The sequence below is a fragment of the Tursiops truncatus genome, chromosome 9, assembly GCF_011762595.2.
Source record: "Tursiops truncatus isolate mTurTru1 chromosome 9, mTurTru1.mat.Y, whole genome shotgun sequence".
Lineage (NCBI taxonomy): Eukaryota > Metazoa > Chordata > Mammalia > Artiodactyla > Delphinidae > Tursiops > Tursiops truncatus.
This window is the reverse complement of record NC_047042.1, coordinates 35905532-35930005: the sequence shown is the minus strand read 5'-3', so window position 1 is coordinate 35930005 and position 24474 is coordinate 35905532. Positions and strand designations below refer to the sequence as shown.

The 24474-nt window shown below is 38.3% G+C and overlaps 1 long non-coding RNA gene across 2 annotated transcripts in view; it reads right to left on the bottom strand.

Moving 5' to 3' along the window:
- Positions 1-24474, bottom strand: part of LOC141279533 (uncharacterized) — a 359504-nt gene that overhangs the window by 97426 nt on the left and 237604 nt on the right. The window contains exon 5 of one of the 2 annotated variants that reach the window (XR_012333928.1): positions 16682-16926. The exons of the other annotated variant lie outside the window; for it this stretch is intronic. This is a non-coding gene — a long non-coding RNA (uncharacterized lncRNA). Of the gene's footprint in view, positions 1-16681; positions 16927-24474 lie in introns of those variants that run through there. 2 annotated transcript variants of the gene reach the window in all.

Below are 24474 nucleotides of genomic sequence, written 5' to 3'. Positions count from 1 at the left end.
ATAAGAAAACATGTACAAGAATGTTGGCAGCACAGTTGTTTGTATAGGTTAAATCATACTAAATCCTGATAATCACATATTTTTAATCTACAAAAGCTGCAGTTTCATGAGGCTCAAGGTAATAACAGCAACAACTGAAAACAATTTCTATTCATAGTAAATTCTCATGATGTAACGCATTACTAACCACAGTCACCTGGTTTGTCAATATAACTATAAATGGAACAGAGCTAATATGGAGCAAAAACAGCAAGAAAACAAGATACAGAAGAATACCAACAATATGATAAAATTTACATAAAACTAAAACAGGTAAGACCCTACCATGTATTGTTTAGGTAGGTATAAATGAAGAAACAAATGAAAAATAAGCAAAAATTCATGACTGCCTTTATAGGGGAGGGGCATGGATTGGAAGGGAAAACAACTAATTTTAAAGGCACTGGTAATGTTATATTTCCTAAGCTGAGCTGTGGAGACATTTAAATTATTATATCTTATATATGCATATTATTTTATACATATGTAATATTTTATAATAAATGATTGATAAAGCATGGGTGGAATGTGAGGAAATGGAAGCTGAGCGTGTATGTTCCTTTTTTGTGGGGGGGGCACTTAGGTGTGAAAGGAAGAGAAAGGAGAAAAGTAGCTGGAGTAGGAAACAGAATCAGAAAAGGGTCTTGTTTTTTTTCTTAGAGAAACTTGAATGTTAATGTGCTGAAAAGGAAAGGCTAACTACGGAATTGATGAATCAGGTGACTGAGGCTACAGGTGGAAATGCGAACCACGTGAAGGTGGAGAGAATCGATTTCATCAGAGGTGGGTGTCTCTCTTCCCACCAAAACTGAAGGGACAGTTTATGATACATACAGATCTTGACCGAAAGGAAGGTCAAAAAGGCAAAGAGGTTTGATGGTCACTGTTTTCTCCGTGAATTCGGATTTCAGTCATCTGTTGAAACTAACAGGTAAAACAGCAAGCCAGGGCATTAAGGAGACTGGCAGAAGTTTAAAGTGATTTCTGTGAGTCTGGGAAAGAGAACAAGGGTCTGCAGCAAGCTGGAGACCATGAATATATCATCACATCCGTTTGTTCCTTCTCTCCAGTTGTGTCAAGATTCTCAGGTGTAAGAGTAGAGGAAAGGTCTGGAATGAGCTAAGCTTTATATTTTCCTTGGAAGGTGCCGCAACGGGCACACCTGGGCTCAAGTGATACATTAATGAGCCTCTGGGGTTTAGGCAGATGCAAGTCAGAAACAGAAGAGAGGGTGGAAGGATGGAGAGAAAAGGAGAGTAAAAGTGTTGGTGTTCTTGATGTGGCCAAATAAAGGGAGTGCTGAAAATAAGGGATTGAGAGAAATGTGAGGAAAAGGAAGGTACTGCCAAGAGTTTAAAAATCCAGAAGGATGCTGATGAAGTCCAGGTGGGGTCTGTTGTATGTGGTGCGGGTCCCTGGCATTGAAGAGATCAGGGAACTGTTAAGAAAGTTGGTTGGATGGGGTCGTCTGCCCTGACATTGAAATTGGCCACAAAAAATGGCAAGAAAAAAAAAAGTGATCAGAGTCTAAGGCCCTTGATGAAAGTGGAGGAGTGACAAGGGTGTTGGTGAACAAGAGCTAGATGGAAGGTAGGAGATGGTAACCAGATGGCAAGAGCCCCAAAGTAAGAGAGGTTTTCGTCTGAGGAATGGGAATGAATGGTTTGAATCTGAGGAATGAGAATGGATGAGTTGTGTTGGGAAGCTAGGAGGCTTTGATAATCACCTTTTGTATGGGGTGCACACAGTGTGGGAGAATAACCAGGTTTCCCTTGAGGATCAAGAGAATGCTAGGTCCCAGCTCTACAATGTTTTCAAATGCAGTAGCGCCAGGCTCCTGCCTTCACTCTTATTTTCGATCTTTAAATTTTGTTCCTAGTTATCCTTCCAACTCAGATTTATCTTTGCACTTACTTCACTTCATAGCACCTGATCGCTATGCATTGTAGTGCTTACATGCCTGTATTAGTCACTGGACTGCACTCTGCTTAAGGGCAGAAAAACATGTAATATTTACCTTTAGGTCCACAACACTTAGCATAGTGCCCAGTATATAAAAGGTACTCAATAAATGTTTACTGAATACATGAATGGAAGGAATAGAGTAATATTTATAAGTGGAAAGGACTGTGAGAGCCATGGAATGACAGGTGTGTGTTCGTATTTGTGAATGAGTTTGCGTGTGTCTGTTTCTTGCATGAACTGTTAGAGATGAAATAAAGATGCCCCAGAGGGCAGTTACAACAGTTTAATTACCTAAGAGGGTTTTGGATGAGAAATACCATGTTAGTCTAAAACGCAGGAAAAAAGTCAGTAGAAAAACAATAAACCATCGTGGACATGATAAAACCATCACAATTGCTTTGTGAACAACAATGAAGAGAAAATGCTAATATAGTTCTCACTGGTATATTCTGAAATTAATAATGATCTAAATACCTCCTATGAAGTTTTTTATTAAAAACACTTCCGTAATCTAAATACTGTAGATGATGGATTCAACAAAGAAAGCTTTGCTTTATAATGTTGGAAATTAGAGTCCTATGAAATCAAGTTTATCTTTAGAAGTAGGTTTTAAGAAAACTGAAAGGATTGATAATAGTAAATATGGAACAGATGTTGCCTGAAGCAGGGTCCTGGATAAAATTTTATTTCGATATGAAGTTAATGAAAAAGGGTGGGGTCACTGGTATGATTTTTGCAAAATGTTTACATTTGCTTTCCAACCTGTAGTGTGTAACTTCCTTTTAGTTTCATAAATAGCTGAACATTTTTACTGAGTATTAAGTTTGCTTTTAACTTAGATGTGATAGGTTATATATTTTACAAAAATACTAGATGAGATTCTGGAAGTGCAAATCTTGCTTTTTATTCAATGGAAGGATTTCCCATTAAACAATTTCTTCTGGTCCTTACAATTAAGTCTGCCTAGAAGATATGCCTAAAGAGATAATAAATAATAATCTAATAATGTATATGATATGTAAGTTTGTAAACTCTAAGTTACTCCATGATGTTGTAATATTGGGGTGCTAGTATCCTGGAAAGATATAAAGATACATAAATAGTAAACAGAATATACTGGTCTCTAATACTTAGGAGATTTGTGGAATTTGAGAAATACACGAAAACTTATATTTTGTCTCAATATGAAAACATAAAGGGAGTTTAAGGAAGATTAACAATTGATTGATGGCAGAACTGGGACAAAGGTCAGATCTTCTGCACTCCGGGCCTGTATTTTCCCCCCTTCTCTTTTTCCTTATATTCAGAAACTGTATTCATTATACTAATGCTTGATATCTATACTAAAATTACCTTGGATTTTACACGCAAACAAAATGATTTTTAAAAATTAAACTTTAAATTTTATTATAGAAGTATGAACTTTTAATAGAACTAGCAAGAATAAAGAAAATAAAGTTTCAGGTGTAGAAGTAATTGTTTCATTAGAGTAATAGATCCAGAACCAGAAATTAAACTTAAAACTAAGCAGAGAATTGAGATTCATAATGGTTCCCCAATATAATACTTAACTGATCTTCCCCCTCCCAAAAACAAGCACAAATTTCTCATAATAAAGAGGTTCCTATGTGCAATGATATTCCAATATTATAACTTGTATAAAGGACTAAATATTAAAATGTTGTGTCCAAAGTTATACAGAAGCAGGATTGACTTACTAAAGGGCCTCTTTGGGTTGAAAAGGGCTGGAGATTTAAATAGAGGCATGGCTAAAGTGGATCTATCCTTCTGACTTCCCCTAACGGCCACATAAACTTGGAAATTTCTTTATCTCCTTTCTCCCCAAATAAAACATTTCAAAGTAGTGTTGAAAGCAGAATTTAGAATTTCAAACCCGCAAAAATGTTATGGTTTGGTGTATTTAATCTTGGTAAAGTGTTAAAAATATCTAAGTAGGTATTTGGTTTTATTTGGGACTAACAGCAGACTTCAAACCAGAAAAACTCATCAAGAAGTTTAACAGCTGCTTCAAATAAATTTTGGCTTAAAAGAATTTTTAAACAATATTTAAAAAACAGCATATGATAAAACATTATATATATATATAAAATTTTCTACCACTGAAATTTTGGAAAGCTTAAGAAATTATCCAACTTTGATCTTCAAATATTAAGTATTTTTTATCTATGTATTCCTCATCTTCCTCCAAAAGGGAAGATAAAATTTAGTCAGCTCTTTCAGCTGAAAGAAACTTCCAGCCTAATCTTTGCTCTTCAAATCCCCCCTCTTGGTGCAGGAACAATTAATAACCTGTTCTGAGCAAAGCTATATGGCTCTCTTCTCTCCTCCTGACTTTAAAATAATTCCTTAGAATTTGGCTTCAGGAAAATTATCTCCAGGCTCTTATTCAATGAGTCACTAAGTCATTTATTATGTACTTGGTGCCCTAATTGCAAAGTGTATTTTATACTATAAAGTACATAAAATAAAGGCCATGTTCTTGATGTCAGAACAAGACATTTTTTATACAGTTTTATATCAGTTGGTTCATCAAACCGCCTGTAAATAAAATAATGGGCAAAAATTCAGAGCAAACTTCTCCGGGATGTTGAGTTCCCTGAGCTGAAAACCCATACCTTACTCATTGCTTCGTGCCAGCTACAGAGAGCCAGACACATAATTGTGCTTGATAAACTGTGAATGTGGAAGGAATGAAGCCTTCCTTTCTGATTCTGGATCTCTGGTGTCATCTTCAGATAATTGTTTCTATTAAGGACTGGCTCACAGACATCATTTGGTGTTTCCTTCTTTTAGCTTTCTTGCATGCTGTGGGCCACATAAATGAAGAAGTTTTGCACCTGCTAAATTTTCTATTCTGTAATTAGATTATTTATCCTAAAATGATTTTTTTTTTTCCTACAAGGAAAATTAAAGGCTGACTCTTTTTCTCCTTCTTTTTTTTTTTTTTTTTTTTTTTTTTGCGGTACGGTACGCGGGCCTTTCACTGTTGTGGCCTCTCGCGTTGCGGAGCACAGGCTCCGGACACGCAGGCTCAGCGTCCATGGCTCACGGGCCTAGTCGCTCCGCGGCATGTGGGATCTTCCCGGGCCGGGGCACGAACCCGTGTCCCCTGCATCAGCAGGCGGACTCTCAACCATTTCACCACCAGGGAAGCCCTCCTTCTTTTTAAGAATGTAAGTTCTGCATTTACTCTTTCCTTCTCAACAGAGTGTGTTTGTATAGTTAACAGCACATTGGCCACACTGTCAATCCTATTGTTCTTCACTTCATCCAGGAGGAAGTATATGCCTACTTCAATTTTTCCTGGCGTTCGTCAGTGTCTATTCTTTTTCTTTCCATTACTTCTGTTCTTACTAGATACCACAGACACTTGCCTGATCCAGCCTGTGTTTCAAACCCATCTCTCCCCTGTCCACAACTGCCACAGGACAGTAAAAGTTAAAACTCAGTTTCTCAGCATTTCTTTCAACTGTGAATAGTCACATGACACTGTTCAGGCCAATGAAGTGAAAAGCTAATTAACAGCTCTGATGCTCTCTGTTCCCTTGCCTCCTTCTCCCTGCCTGGAGCATGCGTAGTAGAGTGGCCCTCTTGCAAACATGAAGATTAAAATCATACGCTAAGGAAGGCAAGGCAGGAAGATGCCACAAGCCTAGGACATCGACCACATCGTGGAACCACTGCACCAGCTTTAGAGGATCTATCATAACTTCTCTTTATGTGAGAAAAAATAAATCTCTTTCGCTGTAATTTTGGTTTTATTTTACATGTTGCTAAACACCATCCTAACTGATACACTGGAATAATGTATATTTGGTATTGGGGTCAGTTACATTAGGATAGTTTCCAAAAAATAAACAGTTACAATTGTTTCTTTCCAATATGTAAGGCAATAGAGGAAATGTCTCATTAAGATAATCTCGAACAAAAAGGCCGTTTCCTTTGTTTTGTTGAATATAGGTACCAGAAAATCGATAGTAATCCTAATTTATCTGAAACAGTGAGTGTGGGGCTTTTAAACTCAGGGCTTCGTAAACCCAACTCAGGAATTTATTGAGAATAACTTAAGTGGATTATCATATAGGCTTCTGCATTCAATCTGTTGTAATATGTTATTTTGGTTGACGTATATAAAGAAAACCCCACCTCATATTCATGGTTGGAAAAGGGAAGGATATTTTAATAATAGCTTCTTAAAAATTGCAGTATGGAATCTGAAACTTTCTCAGTGAACTTTTCCTACTCTGTTCCTTTAAAGGCCATTGGTCTCTCCTGCACTCTGAATGGATCTTCTACCCAAGCATAACTTTGTCTGATCACGCTCTGGTTATTGAGAAAATATTGCTTCCATGAGTTACCTAGCTCTTCCAAATGTCGACCCATTCATCATGTAACATTTAAAAAAATCACATTCTGTAATACTAAATTAATTTTATCAGGAGAGTCTTTAAGTATTGGGAAGCTGTTAAGCTCATGTGGTGGATAGCAGTTTTCCAAAATTCTAATTTTCACCAGAAAGCTCAGATTTTTATCCCTGACAACAAATACTGCTTATTGTTTTCCTTGAAGTAATCGGCTCACTGTGATCATTTTCAAGAAAGTGTTGAAAATCCAGATCAGGATAACCATAGCCTTCTGTCAGTCATTCTTTCAAGTAAAAATGAAAGAACTAATAGTCCAGCTCAGAATTTCAATCAATAATATCCCAAGTTCTTTCTCTTAAAACAATCATCATACTCAGTATAGTTTAGGTTTATTTCCTATTGTGTCATAGAGAATACTATAAAAACATGAACTCAAGGACTAAGATTTAATAAAGTAATATTTGTTGTTTCCTCATGGACACTCTGAACTAAATATTTTTCTCCTTTTTCCTTTTTTTGCAGTGAGTATGTGGTATCAGAAAATGCAGTAAAAACTGGTACCGTTTTGTGCCACTACCTTGATTCACGCTAAGGCACCAGAAGTTTTTATCCGCTATTCCTTTTGTACTCTCAGTGCAAATCTCACACTATGAAAATGGCAAATAATGTCTTAGTATTATTATGAAAATAGTTTTTGAATCCAGAGGCTGCCAGGGATACACACCACATTTTGGGCATTACTCCCATATAGAATACAAGTTGACCAGTAATTAAATCAAAAATACACAATATGTCAAGAAAAGCTATTGCTCTTTTGGAATTATGGTTTTCTCAGGGTATATGCCCAGTAGTGGGATTGCTGGGTCATATGATAGTTCTATTTTTAATGTTTTAAGGAACCTCCATACTGTTCTCCATAGTGGCTGTATCAATTTACATTTCCAGGAACAGTGTAAGAGGGTTCCCTTTTCTCCACACCCTCTCCAGCATTTATTGTTTGTAGATTTTTTGATGATGGCCATTCTGACTTGTGTGAGGTGATACCTCATTGTAGTTTTGATGTGCATTTCTCTAATGGTTAATGATGTTGAGCATTCTTTCATGTGTTTGCTGGCAATCTGTATATCTTCTTTGGTCTATTTACAATAGCCAGGACGTGGAAGTAACATAAATGTCCATCGACAGATGAATGGATAAAGATGTGGCACATATATACAATGGAATATTACTCAGCCATAAAAAGAAATGAAATTGAGTTATTTGTAGTGAGGTGGATGGACCTAGAGTCTGTCATACAGAGTGAAGTAAGTCAGAAAGAGAAAAACAAATACCACATGCTAACACATATATATGGAATCTTAGAAAAAAAATGGTCATGAAGAACCTAGGGGCAGGATGGGAACAAAGATGCAGACCTACTAGAGAATGGACTTGAGGATACGGGGAGGGGGAAGGGTAAGCAGTGACAAAATGAGAGCGTGGCATGGACATATATACACTACCAAATGTAAAACTGATAGCTAGTGGGAAGCAGCTGCATAGCACAGGGAGATCAGCTGGGTGCTTTGTGACCACCTAGAGGGGTGGGGTAGGGAGGGTGGGAGGGAGGGAGATGCAAGAGGTAAGGGATATGGGGATATATGTATATGTATAGCTGATTCACTTTGTTATAAAGCAGAAACTAACACACCATTGGAAAGCAATTATACTCCAATAAAGATGTTAAAAAAAAAAAAGAAAGAAAAGCTATTGTCCTAGAAACCCAAGTCATTCACAAATCAGCAGCAAGGGTCACTGAATTCCCCTGCTGAAGTGATTCTATTTGTATTCCAGAATCAAGTCATTACATTAAAATGTTTGCTTTTTCTTCTAGTGGACATAATATACGCTAACATTTGGAAAAGCATGAAGAAAAAAATTAGCTGTCTTCTACCACCACCAAAGATTGACTATTGCTGATGTCTGACATATTTTCTCAATATTATATTATAAGCTTTTAACTTATTTAAAATTCTTTTGAAACATAACTTCTGTTGGCTGTAAATTATTCTGTTTTGAAGTGGTACAATGAATTTCTGACAGTTTCTATAGGGTTAGATAATTTAGTTCCAGTTTCTTTCTATTATAGGTATTGCTGCCAACATTGAATATAGATGTACAATTCTGGCTGTTATTAGGTGTTGTCAGACATTTTAATTTAGTCATGTTCTGCTACGCGCAATGATATTTCCTTGTGACTTTAATTTGCATTTTCTTGACAAATAGTGACATTCAGCAAGTTTTTCGTGCACCTATTTACCATCCATATATCTTTTTTGGTGTATGCTATTAACATTTTTGTACACTCTTCTCAAACTTTTATAATACATGTTTTCTGAAAAGTTTGATTCTGTTAATATGCCATTTTGTGTCACGGTTCATTTTCTTTATAAAACATATTTTGACTTATTATAGAATTAATAAATACAGCTCATGGGAAATAAAGAAAAGTATGAAGAAAACATATAAAATTTCCTCATAATCTGACCACTGAGAGATACCCAATGCCAACCCCTTATTTTTCCAGTCTTGGCTTTATGCAGTTTTCCATAATTGAGTCAATATTATATATTCAATTTAGTGTCCAACTTTTTTTTTGCTTCAATACCATATCATGAGCATTTTGTATGTTATTAAGTATTCTTTCCACATCACTCTGTCTTCTTTCTACACCCCTCACAGGAAATTAAAGTTTACTTAGGGCAAATACATGCAAAATTATAATTAATAGAGTACTAAATTTTATAAGGTAGGTGTTAGAAAATATGACTAAGTTTACATGGGTGTTATGGAAGGTCCCTGAGAGCTGGGGTCATCAGGAAAGGGCAGTGGAGATGAAAGATGAGGTGGGCCTTGAGGAGGTCGCAGGCGTGGGAACTAGTGAGCAGGGAGCGAATGATTCAGGATAGGAGGGAGTAGGGTGGGATCAGGGCCATCTAGCGCTGGGTGAGGATTCAGTGAGGAGAGCAGAGTGATTGGTTTGCATTGAAATAAATGAGAGGGACCAAATTTCAGAGGTCCTTTCAAGGCTGGCAAATGAGCTGCTGCTCTCTGTAGAACTGAAATGTGTTTGAAATTACATAAAATTTAGTGGTTTGTGGGAGAAAGGCTGACTAAACTACAAAACCCTTCTTTATGATAACACACACAAAAGAAACAGCACATGCACACTGCCATTCCCAGAAAAGACAGAAAATATTGTGTTGTGGCTAGAAACTGTATAAGCCCGCTTTGGCGAATGGCACATATATTTTCCAGTTTTATGTTAATGATCAATATATGGGACAGGTATTATTGTTCTTACCACATTATTATCAAAGCTTTTTAAAAACATTAATAAACTAAGTCTAGATAGATTGAGCCATTTGCTTATAGTCACCACTTGCTCCACAAGTCACAGGCAAAGAGTTTAAACCCAGACATTCCAATCTCATGCTTGTTCTCTATCTAAATGATGGGTCTCAACCCTGGCTACATATTAATGCTTTTAAAGCATTAAACACCCACTTTCACACCTCCTGCTCTGAATTTCTGATTTAATTAATCTGAAATGGGACTTAATTGCTTGTGGTTTTAAATGTTCCCCTGGTAATTCCCATGCATGTCCACATTTGCGAACCGCCGCTGTAAACCACGCTGCTTCACCAGCATGAACACTGCTGTTCCTCAGATGATTATGGAAAGCATCAAGGCACTTTCTCCAAGACTTACCTAGTTTTGAATTCTTAATTTGATTAATTTCTTGAACACATGTTGAACTTCTTAATGAAATTTACTTTCAAGAAACATGCATATGTGATAACGTTTTCCAAATCTTTCACATATGAGAATGTCTTATTTCTTTACACAAGAAGAGTAATTTAGGTAAATGTGGACATTGGGAGACCAATTTTTACTCAAATTTTATAGCTATTTCTCCACACTTTCTCCTGGCATTTATATTTGCAGAAGGCAAGTCTGATGCAGACTTTCCTTTTTCCTTTTTAATTTGGATTGTTTGTTTATTCTTGAAACTTGCAGGGTTCTCCATCCTTTCTAGCTATCATCTCTTCATGTTTTTCGCCTTTGACTTTTTTTATAAGTTCTGAAAGCATCTCCTATCTAAACTCTGAATCAATGTTACACATTAACACCTTCATGACGCCAACAACACTTCTAATACTCTTACTATACTTAATTCTGAACTCCTAAAATCTCTTTATCTCACATACCTTGCTTCTCAATTCATTTTTATGACATTTGCCTCTTGTCTCACGTAGTGCAAACGGACTATGTCAAGAAGTATAAAAATACTACGTTCTTCGGCTAGTAGTTACTTTCTCTGATATGTTTTCCTTTGTTTTGTTTTGTCTTTTCTCCTTTATTTATTCTTAATGAAACAAGCTCTGTCTAGAGCTTGCCACTCCGCCAGTGTTTGCCCGTTGATGGGAATGTGGATTTCCTTTCATGACATTCAGCGTCTGTTGGAATCTAGCTATAGACCAACTAGAAGGCAGGTCAGTGAATATACAAGAATTTCAATATACAAGAATATACAGTGAATGTACAAGAATTTAGCCCAATTCTTGGTTTCTAAGAGGCAGTCTTCATTGTAGTAATTCTCATCTGTGCTGGGCTGATTTGGGGTATTATCCTTCCCAGGCTATGCTGTTCTGAACAGATTAAATAAATGTAAATTTCTAACATCCAGCTAGCATGCTTATAAGGGCTTCTTGTGGCTTTGCCTTGCCTTCCACACCTTTATTTGTAGGATCTATATCTCCGTGATTAAGCACTGGATGCCCAGTTAAGTTTGAATTTCAGATAGAACTACAAATAATTTTTTAGTGTAAGTATGTCCCACAACTATTGGGGACATACTTACACTAAAAAATTATGTTGTTGGGGCTTCCCTGGTGGCGCGGTGGTTGAGGGTCCGCCTGCCGATGCAGGGGACACAGGTTCGTGCCCTGGTCTGGGAAGATCCCACATGCTGCGGACAGGCTGGGCCCGTGAGCCATGGCTGCTGAGCCTGCGCGTCCAGAGCCTGTGCTCCGCAACGGGAGAGGCCACAACAGTGAGGGGCCCGTGTACCGCAAAAAAAAAAAAAAAAAAAAAAAAATTATGTTTTTGTTTCTGTTTACTCTTTGGGACATAGTTACATTAAAACATTATTTGAAGTTTACATGAAATTCAAATTTAACTGGGCCCTGTATTTGTATCTGCTAAATCCGGCAACCCTTCCTCCACACTCCTCTCAAGTTGTTCTCTAGAAGCATCAGTCTCTAATTTGCATAGGAAAAGCTGTATTAGCTGTAGTGTACTACGTAAGGCCGGACACCTGTGCAGGAGAGCGAGACAGCTGCTCAATTTTCTTGCTGGTATAGTTCTAAGATTTTGGAGCCAAAAGACAAATGGTTTGGGGATTTCTCTACTTTTCTTCCAGCTGGGCAGCTTGCTCCGTTGCAAAGATCTGGCATTGGTGGGTCTCAATTGCATTTTTCAATACAATTCTGCCCATCTTGCGGTTGGATGTTAAGAGCTCCCAGATTCTGAAAATTCAAATTTTTGGTGGCTTTTCTCAGTGTTCATATTTTTGTGTGAGAAATTAGGAAAGGCTCTTAGCCAGGAACTATTGGAAATCAGACTCCTGGCACTCTTCAGTGTGTGTGTTTGCATGCTTGGACTACAACTTCTGAAGCATTCTCAGAGGCCCAAAATGAAGGAGGCAGTTATGTTTGGCCTAACGAACGCTGCCAAAATGGAATCAAGTGTGATATCTAAATCTACCTCCACAACGGCAAGGAGGCCTTCTCTGGAAAAGGAAATAGTGTTGCTGGGTAAGAGATTATGTTGCCTAAGGTATGTACTCCAGGTCGTGCCGTGGTTTAGTATTTACGCTTTTGTCCCTGCTGAATGCCCACAGATGTGTGTTGAAGTCATTCAGCACTGTTGGGCCCAGTGTGGTCTTGTCAAAGGTCTGTCCACCCCCTGCATGTTTTACAGCCACCCCACATAGCAGAGGCATTTTTACAAGAATTTTTTCTTCCTGCTACTCTGGGGAAATGGTCCATCACACAATCCTTCACATCGCTTAAAACACACTTAGCGGAAGGGCCATCTGCCACTGGCTGTTTGGCAATCCTCGGAGCACAGGAAAACAGGCTAAGTATGAGAAAACGTCTTCAGAATTGGTCTTGACACTCTTAGTTCAACTAGTTCCCAGCTACCAGCTCTTCTAAGTCATGCATTTAGCTCAGTTCAAAGCCTGACAAAGGTTACAGATCTTGCTTTTTGTGTAAATGTGCGATGCCTCATGCTGTGTCTTATCTTCCCAAACACAAGCCAATGCACCTGCTTTGCCTGTTTGATTTCTTCCATCTGGTTTCCCCATTGTCTTGATTTACTCTCAAGGTTTTTGCCTTATTGATTTATCAAGGAGGCCTCATCATTTATTTCATGAAGATTATCTTTTTACGACTGTGCTGTTTGGTCAGCAGAACAAATTTGGTGTTAATTATATTTATTTGGCCTTTGTAGAACAAGATGATAGCTTTTTTTTTTTTTTTTTTGGTAAGGAATAATATCCTCCCTAAGAGATGGGGACAGATGAGGAACTCACGTGGAAAGAGTCCTTTCTTCTGCTGCCATTTGTCAGAGGTGTTGAGATCAACTGAGGTGATGTCACATGACCTACAACCCTGAAAGCTCTTCTTTGAACTTGCAGTGAGGACGGGCAGTTCCAAGAAAGCAAACCTCTGGAGGAGAACCATTGAATGAAAGGGTGCTCATTTGAGATCCAGAAATAGAGAGAATAAAGAGTTCTGACTTAGATCTTATAGGGGCTGAGTGTTCTCTGGTCCATGGGCCCACATGGTTTTGGGTTTTGTTCTGTTCCTATTCCAATGGGGCTCAGTAGAAATATGCTCTGCTGACCAAAAGAGGAGGCTGGAAAAATCCTAATATGTAAGTGACTTACCCCTGTGAGCCTCTCTTTTCTTGAACTATAAAATGAAATCAAGAAATCTTTCTTAGCTGAGGTAAGGACTAAGCTGCTGAAAGAAAGAGACCTCAAAATACAATGCTTAAAAAAAAAAAAGGCAATGACTTAAATTAGAGGTTTGTGTCTCTCCTTCTTGTGGAACCATTTTAAGGTGGGCATTCTAAGCTGGGTGGGCGGTTCTACTCCTCTGAGCCATTTAGGAGCACGGATTCCTTCCATCTTCTAGCCCCTCTTCCACCTTTACAAGGGCAGAGCTGGGTCTCAGCAAATCCAGCCAGCCTGCAGGAAGGGGGAAAAGAGGAAGCCCAGGACGAGCAATTTTCTATAAATAAGTCACACACGCAAAGGTTTTGCTCTTCACCTCACTCCCATTGATCATGTGACTCATTCTCACCAATAGGATGTAAGGGGAAGAGCATGTGAAACTGACAAATGTGATCAGCAACAGAGAGGCCATGTGCCCAGGAAAAAGGGGAGAATGGGATTCTGAGGGTGAATAGGTATTAGATAGATATCAGCAATACCAATATCAAAGCAAGAGGTAAAGATGACATAATATTTTTAACGTGCTAAGCACATGCTAATATAGAGTATGACTAAGGGCTTAATACCCAACAAACACTCTCTTGCCCTCATTTATGTTCTTCTTAAGGGACTGGTAATTATTAAAAAAACAGGAAGGGAAATGAGAGACATGATGCACAGCTCTAAATTAAGATGTGAGGGGAGTAGGGGAAAATGAGCCAGGTCTGGGGATATCTGAAATTTAAATAACTCTCATTCCTGAATGGTTTAATTAACACTAAGTGTCACAGTGGAGGTTGAATATGGAATAATTCTCCTAAGATACCTCTCTAAAAACATGACAAAGGGGCTTCCCTGGTGGCGCAGTGGTTGAGAGTCCACCTGCCGATGCAGGGGACACGGGTTCGTGCCCCAGTCCGGGAAGATCCCACATGCCGCGGAGCAGCTGGGCCCGTGAGCCATGGCCGCTGAGCCTGCGCGTCCGGAGCCTGTGCTCCACAACGGAAGAGGCCACAACAGTGAGAAGCCCGCGTACCGCAAAAAAATAAAAATAAAATAAATAAAAACATGACAGGGATGAGGAGTCATTCCTTTTTAGTTATATGAACCATGACTTCTACTTTTTGTTTCTAACATAGTTCTTTGGAAATTATAGGTGGTAGATATCTGCTAGTTTATTATTTGCTGTTCAACCATATTCAGCACTGAAAGTCCTAAGGTAATAAGCTTAAGAGCAGATTAGACTCTGATTGGGACTTTGTCAGTTGAACAGTTCACGGGTAAATTTCTGAGTAAGGTGTCCAGGCCACCATGATTTCTCTTTCTGCAACTCTGGAGCAATCTAAGGGTTTGGATGATATGCACTGGATAAAACATGGGAAATGTGAGTCGTACACAAACCACTAAAAAATTTGTAAAGTATTACTGTGCCTTGAGGTCAGAAAAAATAAAAATTAGGGTAGTTGTTTGGCAGAAACAAAGTTTTGTGGGAAATAAAATCCACAAATGATTTCTATTTGAATAACTATGCTTAAAATTTTAAAAATCAATCCCATTTGTTATAACTTACAAAACTCTTAATTCTTACCTTAAGAGCAAAACAATACATACCTATTTATATGACTATAAGGATACATATTGAAAGTCACAGAGAAGTTAATGTATAAAGATAGAGGGTTATTATTTTCTTCTTTACGTTTTTCTAGCATTCTCTATTCTTAAGACGGAGAAAATTAACATGAGGAACTGAGGGGTAGAAAGAGTAAGATTTGACACAATCATGCCTTTTAATACATCTTCAAACTACAAATGTTCCAAAAGGCTTTTCATATTGTCTGTAATTAAAATAACCCAGTATCCCCTTTAGGTGACTTGGGGAAGGAGGTACAACGTTGATTGTTTTTTCAAGTATAAATCTAAATGTTATGTGTGGTCCCCAAGACAGTGCTGGAAACAGGACTGGAACCTGTAACATGTCCATTCAAGGACCCAAAACTCATGAAATTCATTGTTCACAGGAACGTAATGAGTGCAGAAGGCTGACATTTCCTTTGCCATTGTTTCTTTCTTTAATGCTCCCTAGTGCCCCATACGCTTCCAGGAAACAGCTCCCCGTTCCTTCCTCTTCATGAACATCAAAAGGCTTAGAAGCCATTTGTGGATCCACCATGTGTACATTGTGGAGACTGAAATCAAATCTCGTTTCAAGTTCTCAAGGAGGAATTCCGGTGGGCATGGCAGAGCTACTCCAGGATATGAAGGGAAAGGCCATGGTATTCATTTTCCATAGCCAGCAAATTCTAATGTCACCAAACTCCAATAAGAGATTTTTCTTTTAAATGTGACTCTATATTTCCAGAGCTCGTCTATATGGTTTCTTTAAATACCTTCATACTACAGGTTGGGATCCCTAGCAATGAATTTTGAGTACAGATAACTAGGGTAGGGCGGAGGGACAGGGAGAGTGGAAATTTCCAGTCATAAATGCAAAGCACTTACTTTAGGAAGTCTTATTTCAAAATAGTGTTGCTATTCACTCCTTACTTTAGCATTTGTTCTTACCCAAACCTCATTTTCCATACACTGCTAGCAAAGGTAATTTTGGCCATACAAATCTCAGTAGTGATACTAGTTCACAAGCATAGGATGTGCTATCTTCTTATATATATATATTGATAACTATGATCTAATTTACCTATGATGGGGGTAAGGGCAATAGAGTAGAAGGGATAAATATACAGCTTCCCATATCCTGCCTTTTTTGAGAAGCTTTTACTTTTAAGACTTTAGGTGAACCATGTTTAATTTCCTATTTCTCTTTGTCTGTAACTCAGCAGTACAATAGAACAGAGCGAGAAAGTATAACTGATATGCCATCTATTAAAATAAGGTAAATGTATATTCCTGGTAATTATTTGTGTGAAGCCCATTTGAACGAATGGGGGTTCTTGGATCACAAAAAATGTTTCATCTTAATAGTGAAATAAAGTCTGGCTTCAAAAATCTCAATGCTTCCAGTCAACATAAGCCATGAAACACCTGTTCTGAGGCATCGTTAAGAGATACTACACAGAAACTATACAATTTAAACTTTTCAGATGTGCAAAGAGCCACTGTAAACGTAGTCTAGCAAATGAAACATGAATCCAAGAAAGACGGATATGGAAACAAGAAACAATGTGGAGCAAGGAACCAGTAAAACTAATACCTATCTAAAGAATTGTTGAAAATGAGGCTGTGCAACTTAATGCCTGAGTTAAAAGATTCTTTGAAAGGAAGGGTAGACAGGAACTTATTTTAAAACAGGGTGTAATTAACAGACTATGTCTAGAAATGGAAATGCACACACCTGAAATCCCTGAGTATCCTTAGACTGAAGTATGAAATAGTCTCGTGCTGCATCTTCCCTTAAAGAAAAATGAGGCTAAGGAGTCTGGGAACCCGGGCCACATTAGGAGGGGAGAGGTTGCCGTTCGGTCACCAAGGAGTCATCTACAAACAATGAACATGCAAAATCATGCAGATTGAGTTTGGAAAATCTGAAGTCATTTTGTACATTACCTATAATGTGAAGCGTTAGTTGTTCATCTTTTTTTTCTATGAAAACTGCTCTTAAAAAATAAAGTTTATTAATAAAAAAAATCCCAGAAAAAAAAACATGCTGAAATTTCAGATTGAATAATATGGTATGTAACTTTAAAAAGGCACATTTTTTTTAAAACATCTTTATTGGAGTATAATTGCTCTACAATGTTGTGTTAGTTTCTGCTGTATAACAAAGTGAATCAGCTGTACTTACATATATCCCCATATCTCCTCCCTCTTGCGTCTCCTTCCCACACTCCCTAGTCTACCCCTCTAGGTGGTCACAAAGCACTGAGCTGATCTCCCTGTGCTACATGGCTGCTTCCCACTAGCTATCTATTTTACATTTGCTAGTGTATATATGTCAATGCCACTTGGTCACTTCATCACAGCTTACCCTTCCCCCTCCCCATGTCCTCAAGTCTATTCTCTATGTCTGCATCCCTATTCCTGTCCTGCCCCTAGGTTCTTCATAACCATTTTTTTTTAGATTCCATATATATGTGTTAGCATACAGTATTTGTTTTTCTCTTTCTGACTTACTTCACTCTCTATGACAGACCCTGGTCCACCCACCTCACTACAAAGAGTTCAATTTCGTTTCTTTTTATGGCTGAGTAATATAACACTGTATATATGTGCCAATCTTCTTTATCCATTTGTCTGTCGATGGACACTTACGTTGCTTCCATGTCCTGGCTACTGTAAATAGTGCTGCAGTGAACATTGTGTTACATGACTCTTTCTGAATTATGGTTTTCTCAGGGTATATGCCCAGTAGTGGGATTGCTGGGCCATATGGTAGTTCTATTTTTAGATTTTTAAGGAACCTTCATACTGTTCTCCATAGTGGCTGTATGAATTCACATTCCCACCAACAGTGCAAGAAGTCTCCCTTTTCTCCACACCCTTTCCAGCATTTATTGTTTGTAGACCTTTTGATGGTGGCCATTCTGACCGGTACGAGGTGAGACCTCATTGAAGTTTTGATTTGCATTTCTCTAATGATTAGTGATATTGAGCATTCTTTCATGTGTTTGTTGGCAGTCTGTATATCTTTTTTGGAGAAATGTCTATTTAGGTCTTCTGCCCATTTTTGGATTCAGTTGTTTTTTTGATATTGAGCTGCATGAGCTGCTTGTATATTTTGAAGATTAATCCTTTGTCAGTCGTTTCATTTGCAAATATTTTCTCCCATTCTGAGCAGTGTCTTTTCATCTTCTTTATGGTTTCCTTTGCTGTGCAAAAGCTTTTAAGCTTCATTAGGTCCCATTTGTTTGTTATTGTTTTTATTTCCATTTCTCTAGGAGGTAGGTCAACAAGGATCTTGCTGTGATTTATGTCATAGAGTGTTCTGCCTAAGTTTTCCTCTAAGAGTTTTATAGTGTGTGGTCTTACATTTATGTCTTTAATCCATTTCTTTTTAAGATGTTGGGGGTAGGAGTTTATTAATTAATTTATTTATTTTTGATGTGTTGGGTCTTCGTTTCTGTGAGAGGGCTTTTTCTACTTGTGGCAAGTGGGGGTCACTCTTCATCACGGTGCACAGGCCTCTCACTATCGTGGCCTCTCTTGTTGCGGAGCACAGGCTCCAGACGTACAGGCTCAGTAGTTGTGACTCACAGGCCTAGTGGCTCCGCAGCATGTGGGATCCTCCCAGACCAGGGCTCGAACCCATGTCCCCTGCATTAGCAGGCAGATTCTCAACCACTGCGCCACCAGGGAAACCCCTTTAATCCATTTTGAGTTTATTTTTGTGTATGGTGTTAGGGAGTGTTCTAATTTCATGTTTTTACATGTAGCTGTCCAGTTTTCCCAGCACCACTTATTGAAGAGACTGTCTTTTCTCCATTGTATATCCTTACCTCCTTTGTCATAGATTAGTTGACCGTAGTTGCGTGGTTTCATTTCTTGGCTTTAAATGTGTTCCATTGATCGATATATCTGCTTTTGTGCCAGCACCATAGTGTCTTAATTACTGTAACTTTGTACTACAGTCTGAGGTCCAGGAGCCTGATTCCTCCAGCTCCATTCTTCTTTCTCAAAATTGCTTTGGCTATTTGGGGTCTTTTGTGTTTCCATACAAATTGTGAAAATTTTTGTTCTAGTTCTGTGAAAAATGCCATTGGTAGTTTGATAGGGATTGCACTGAATCTGTAGATTGCTTTGGGTAGTATAGTCATTTTCACAATGTTGATTCTTCCAATCTAAGAACATGGTATAGCTCTCCATTTGTTTGTATCATCTTTAATTTCTTTCATCAGTGTCTTATAGTTTTCTGCATATGGGTCTTTTGTCTCCTTAGGTAGGTTCATTCCTAGGTATTTTATTCTTTTTGTTGCAGTGGTAAATGGGAGTGTTTCCTTAATTTCTCTTTCAGATATTTCATCATTAGTATATAGGAATGCAAGAGATTTCTGTGCATTAATGTTGTATCCTGCTACTTCACCAAATTCATTGATTAGCTCAAGTAGTTTTCTGGTAGCATCTTTAGGATTCTCTATGCATAGAATCATGTCATCTGCAAACAGTGACAGCTTTACTTCTTTCCTATTTGGATTCCTTTTATTTCTCTTTCTTCTCTGATTGCTGTGGCTAAAACTTCCAAAACTATGTTGAATAATAGTGGTGAGAGTAAGCAACCTTGTCTTGTTCCTCACTTTAGTGGAAAATAGTTTCAGTTTTTCACCATTGAGAATGATGTTGGCTGTGGGTTTGTCATATATGGCCTTTATTATGCTGAGGTAAATTCCCTCTATGTCTACTTTCTGGAGAGTTTTTTATCATAAATGCTGTTGAATTTTGTCAAAAGCTTTTTCTGCATCTATTGAGATTATCATATGGTTTTTATCCGTCAGTTTGTTAATAAGGTGTATCACATTGATTGATTTGCATATATTGAAGATTCCTTGCATTCCTGGGATAAACCCCAGTTGATTATGGTGTATGATCCTTTTTTTTTTTTTTTTTTTTTTTTTTTTTTTTTTTTTTTTTTGCAGTATGCAGGCCTCTTGCTGTTGTGGCCTCTCCCATTGAGGAGCACAGGCTCCAGACGCGCAGGCTCAGCAGCCATGGCTCGTGGGCACAGCCGCTCCGCGGCATGTGGGATCCTCCCGGACTGGGGCATGAACCTGTGTCCCCTGCATCGGCAGGCGGACTCTCAACCACTGCGCCACCAGGGAAGCCCTGGTGTATGATCCTTTTAATGTGCTGTTGGATTCTGGTTGCTAGCATTTTGTTGAGGATTTCTGCATCCATGTTCATCAGTGATATTGGTCTGTAGTTTTCATTTTTTGTGACATCTTTGTCTGGTTTTGGTATCAGGGTGATGGTGGCCTTGTAGAATGACTTTGGGAGTGTTCCTCTCTCTGCTATATTTTGGAAGAGTTTGAGAGGGGTAGGTATTAGCTCTTCTCTAAACATTTGATAGAATTTGCCTGTGAAGTCATCTGGTCCTGGGCTTTTGCTTGTTGGAAGATTTTTAATCACAGTTTCAATTTCAGTGCTTGTGATTGGTCTGTTTATATTTTCTATTTCTTCCTGATTCAGTCTCAGAAGGTTGTGCTTTTCTAAGAACTTGCACAGTTCTTCCAGATTGTCTATTTTATTGGCATATAGTTGCTTACAGTAATCTCTCATGATCCTTTGTATTTCTGCTGTGTCAGTTGCTACTTCTCCTTTTTCATTTCTAATTCTGTTGATTTGAATCTTCTCCCTTTTTTTCTTCGTGAGTCTGGTTAATGGTTTGTCAATCTTGTTTATCTTCTCAAAGAACCAGCTTTTAGTTTTATTGATCTTTGCTGTCATTTCCTTCATTTCTTTTTCATTTATTTCTGATCTGATCTTTATGATTTCTTTCCTTCTTCTAACTTTGGGTTATTTTTGTTCTTCTTTCTCTAATTGCTTTAGGTATAAGGTTAGGTTGTTTATTTGAGGTGTTTCTTGTTTCTTAAGGTAGAACTGTATTGCTATAAACTTCCCTCTTAGAACTGCTTTGGCTGCATCCCATAGGCTTTGGGTTGTCATGTTTTCATTGTCATTTGTTTCTAGGTATTTCTTGAATTCCTCTTTGACTTCTTCAGTGATCTCTTGGTTATTTAGTAGTGTATTGTTTAGCCTCCATGTGTTTGTATTTTCTACAGTTTTTCTCCTGTATGATATCTACTCTTAGAGCACTGTGGTCAGAAATGATACTTGATATGACTTCAATTTTCTTACATTTACCAAGGCTTGATTTGTGACCCAAGATATGATCTATCTTGGAGAATGCTGCAGGAGCACTTGAGAAGAAAGTGTATTCTGTTGTTTTTGGCTGGAATGTCCTATAAATATCAATTAAGTCCATCCTGTTTAATGTACCATTTAAAGCTTGCATTTCCTTATTTATTTTCTTTTCAGGTGATCTGTCCATTGGTGACAGTGGGGTGTTAAAGTCCCTTACTATTATTGTGTTACTGTCAATTTCCCATTTTATGGCTGTTAGCATTTGCCTTACATATGTTGGGTGCATAAATATTTACAATTGTTATATCTTCCTCTTGGATTGATCCCTTGATCATCATATAATGCCCTTCTTTGTCTCTTGTAATAGTCTTTATTTTAAAGTCTATATTGTCTGATATGAGAATTGCTACTCCAGCTTTCTTTCGATTTCCATTTGCATGGAATATCTTTTTCCATCCTCTCACTTTCAGTCTGTATGTGTCCCTAGGTCTGAGGTGTGTCCTTTGTAGGCAGCATATATATGGGTCTTGTTTTTGTATCTATTCAGTCAGTCTATGTCTTTTGGTTGGAGCATTTAATCCATTTACATTTAAGGTAATTATCAATATCTATGTTCCTACTGACATTTTCTTAACTGTTTTGGGTTTGTTATTGTAGGTCTTTTCCTTCTCTTGTGTTTCCTGCCTAGAGAAGTTCCTTCAGCATTTGTTGTAAAGCTGGTTTGGTGGTGCTGAATTCTCTTAACTTTTGCTGGTCTGTAAAGGTTGTAATTTCTCCACTGAATCTGAATGAGATCCTCGCTGGGTGGATTAATCTTGGTTGTAGGTTTTTCCCTTTCATCACTTTAAAGATGTCCTGCCACTCCCTTCTGGCTTGCAGAGTTTCTGCTGAAAGATCAGCTGTTAACCTTATGGAGATTCCCTTGTATGTTATTTGTTGTTTTTCCCTTGCTGCTTTTAATATTTTTTCTTTGTGTTTAATTTTTGATAGTTTGATTAATATGTGTCTTGGCATGTTTCTCCTTGGATTTATCCTGTATGGGATGCTCTGCGCTTCCTGGACTTGATTGACTATTTCCTTTCCCATATTAGGGAAGTTTTCAACTATAATGTCTTCAAATATTTTCTCAGTCCCTTTCTTTTTCTCTTCTTCTTCTGGGACCCCTATAATTCGAATGTTGGTGTGTTTAATGTTGTCCCAGAAGTCTCTGAGACTGTCCTCAATTCTTTTCATTCTTTTTGCTTTATTCTGCTCTGTGGTAGTTATTTCCACTATTTTATCTTCCAGGTCCCTTATCCGTTCTTCTGCCTCAGTTATTCTGTTATTGATTCCTTCTAGAGAATTTTAAATTTCATTTATTGTGTTGTTCATCATTGTTTGTTTGCCTTTTAGTTCTTCTAGATCCTTGTTAAACATTTCTTGTATTTTCTCCATTCTATTTCCAAGATTTTGGATCATCTTTACTATCATTCCTCTGAATTCTTTTTCAGGTAGATTGCCTATTTCCTCTTCATTTGTTTGGTCTGGTGGGTTTTTACCTTGCTCCTACCTCTGTTGCAAATTTCTCTGTTTTCTCATTTTGCTTAACTTACTGGTTTGTGGTCTCTTTTTCGCAGGCTGCAGGTTCATATTTCCCATTGTTTTTGGTGTCTGCCCCCATGGGTAAGGTTGGTTCAGTGGGTTGTGTAGGCTTCCCGGTGGAGGGGATTGGTGCCTGTGTTCTGGTGGATGAGGCTGGATCTTGTCTTTCTGGTGGGCAGGATCACATCTGGTGGTGTGTTTTGGGGTCTGTTAGATTATTATGATTTTAGGCAGCCTCTCTGCTAATGGGTAGGATTGTGTTCCTGTCTTGCTAGTTGTTTGGCATGGGGTGTCCAGCACTGGAGCTTCCTGGTCGTTCAGTGGAGCTGGGCCTTAGGATTGAGATGGAGATCTCTGGGAGAGCTCTCGTTGATTGATATTACATGTAGCCAGGAGGTCTCTAGTGGTCCAATGTCCTGAACTCTGCTCTCCCACCTCAGAGGCTCAGGCCTGACACCCAGCCTGAGCACCAAGACCCTGTCAGCCAGACAGCCGAGGAGGATTCCCTCCCTCCCTCCCTTCCATCCTCCCTCCCTTCCTTCTTTCATTCCTTCCTTCCTTCCCAAGGCACATATTTTTAAGCAATTGTTCACAAACATCTTTTGAGCAGTTCATTTTCTAGACATGGCGTTTTTACTTTATAAGGGTGGAGAGAATCATTGTTTTCCTTTGTTTGGGAAATACAGGCTTACACTGTAGATCCATTGCCATGGATTTTCTAACAATCCTTCTCTTAAAGGCAATAGTCCTGATCTTGGCAGCCTAAACAAAAGTCCTATCAAAACATATCATTCTTGGGCTTCCCTTGTGGCACAGTGGTTGAGAGTCAGCCTGCCGATGCAGGGGACACGGGTTCGTGCCCTGGTCCGGGAAGATCCCACATGCCGCGGAGCGGCTGGGCCCGTGAGCCATGGCCGCTGAGCCTGTGCGTCTGGAGCCTGTGCTCTGCAACGGGAGAGGCCACAACAGTGAGAGGCCCGCATACCGCAAAAAAAAAACCCCAAAAACATATCATTCTTCTCCAGTTCCAAAGACAGCCCTGTAGGAAATATACAAAATTGCTATCTTTGGATGGTGATTATGTTTCTTTTTTATACTGTTGTGTAGTTTGCAAAATGAGTTCGATGATTGTTTATATTTTTGTTTTGGAAAGGTGAAAATAATGCCTTACTTTTTACAGTCAGAAACCCTGAAATACTTACAGGTATATTTTGAAATAAAAATTTTCTACCAATAATTTTCTACCAAGATAAAAAAGGAAAGGGACCAAAATTTTACCCTAGAAATGTTCAAAATGTAGAGTGAAGATATTTAGCTAATTTTTTAGTCACAACTTTGGTAAGACGGACTTAGGTATGGATCAGACATATTAAGATACCTTAAGTAATGTGATACTTTGAAAAACAAGTAACTTTTATTTGATCTTCTAGTCAGTGTTACCTGAGGTTTCAAGCTTGACTGCCTCTTTCTACAGCTATGCTATTTAGTAGAAATTCTCCAGGCAACAATCTGATCAAAATCAGCTACCTCTAAATACTTAAGGTTTTCCTTAATTTCAAATGTCTATTTTTTTCTTTCAAAAAATGTTCAAGGTCATGATGTGTGCCCCCAAATCCTTTCAGTATGTCATGAGAAAAAAGTGAAACTTTT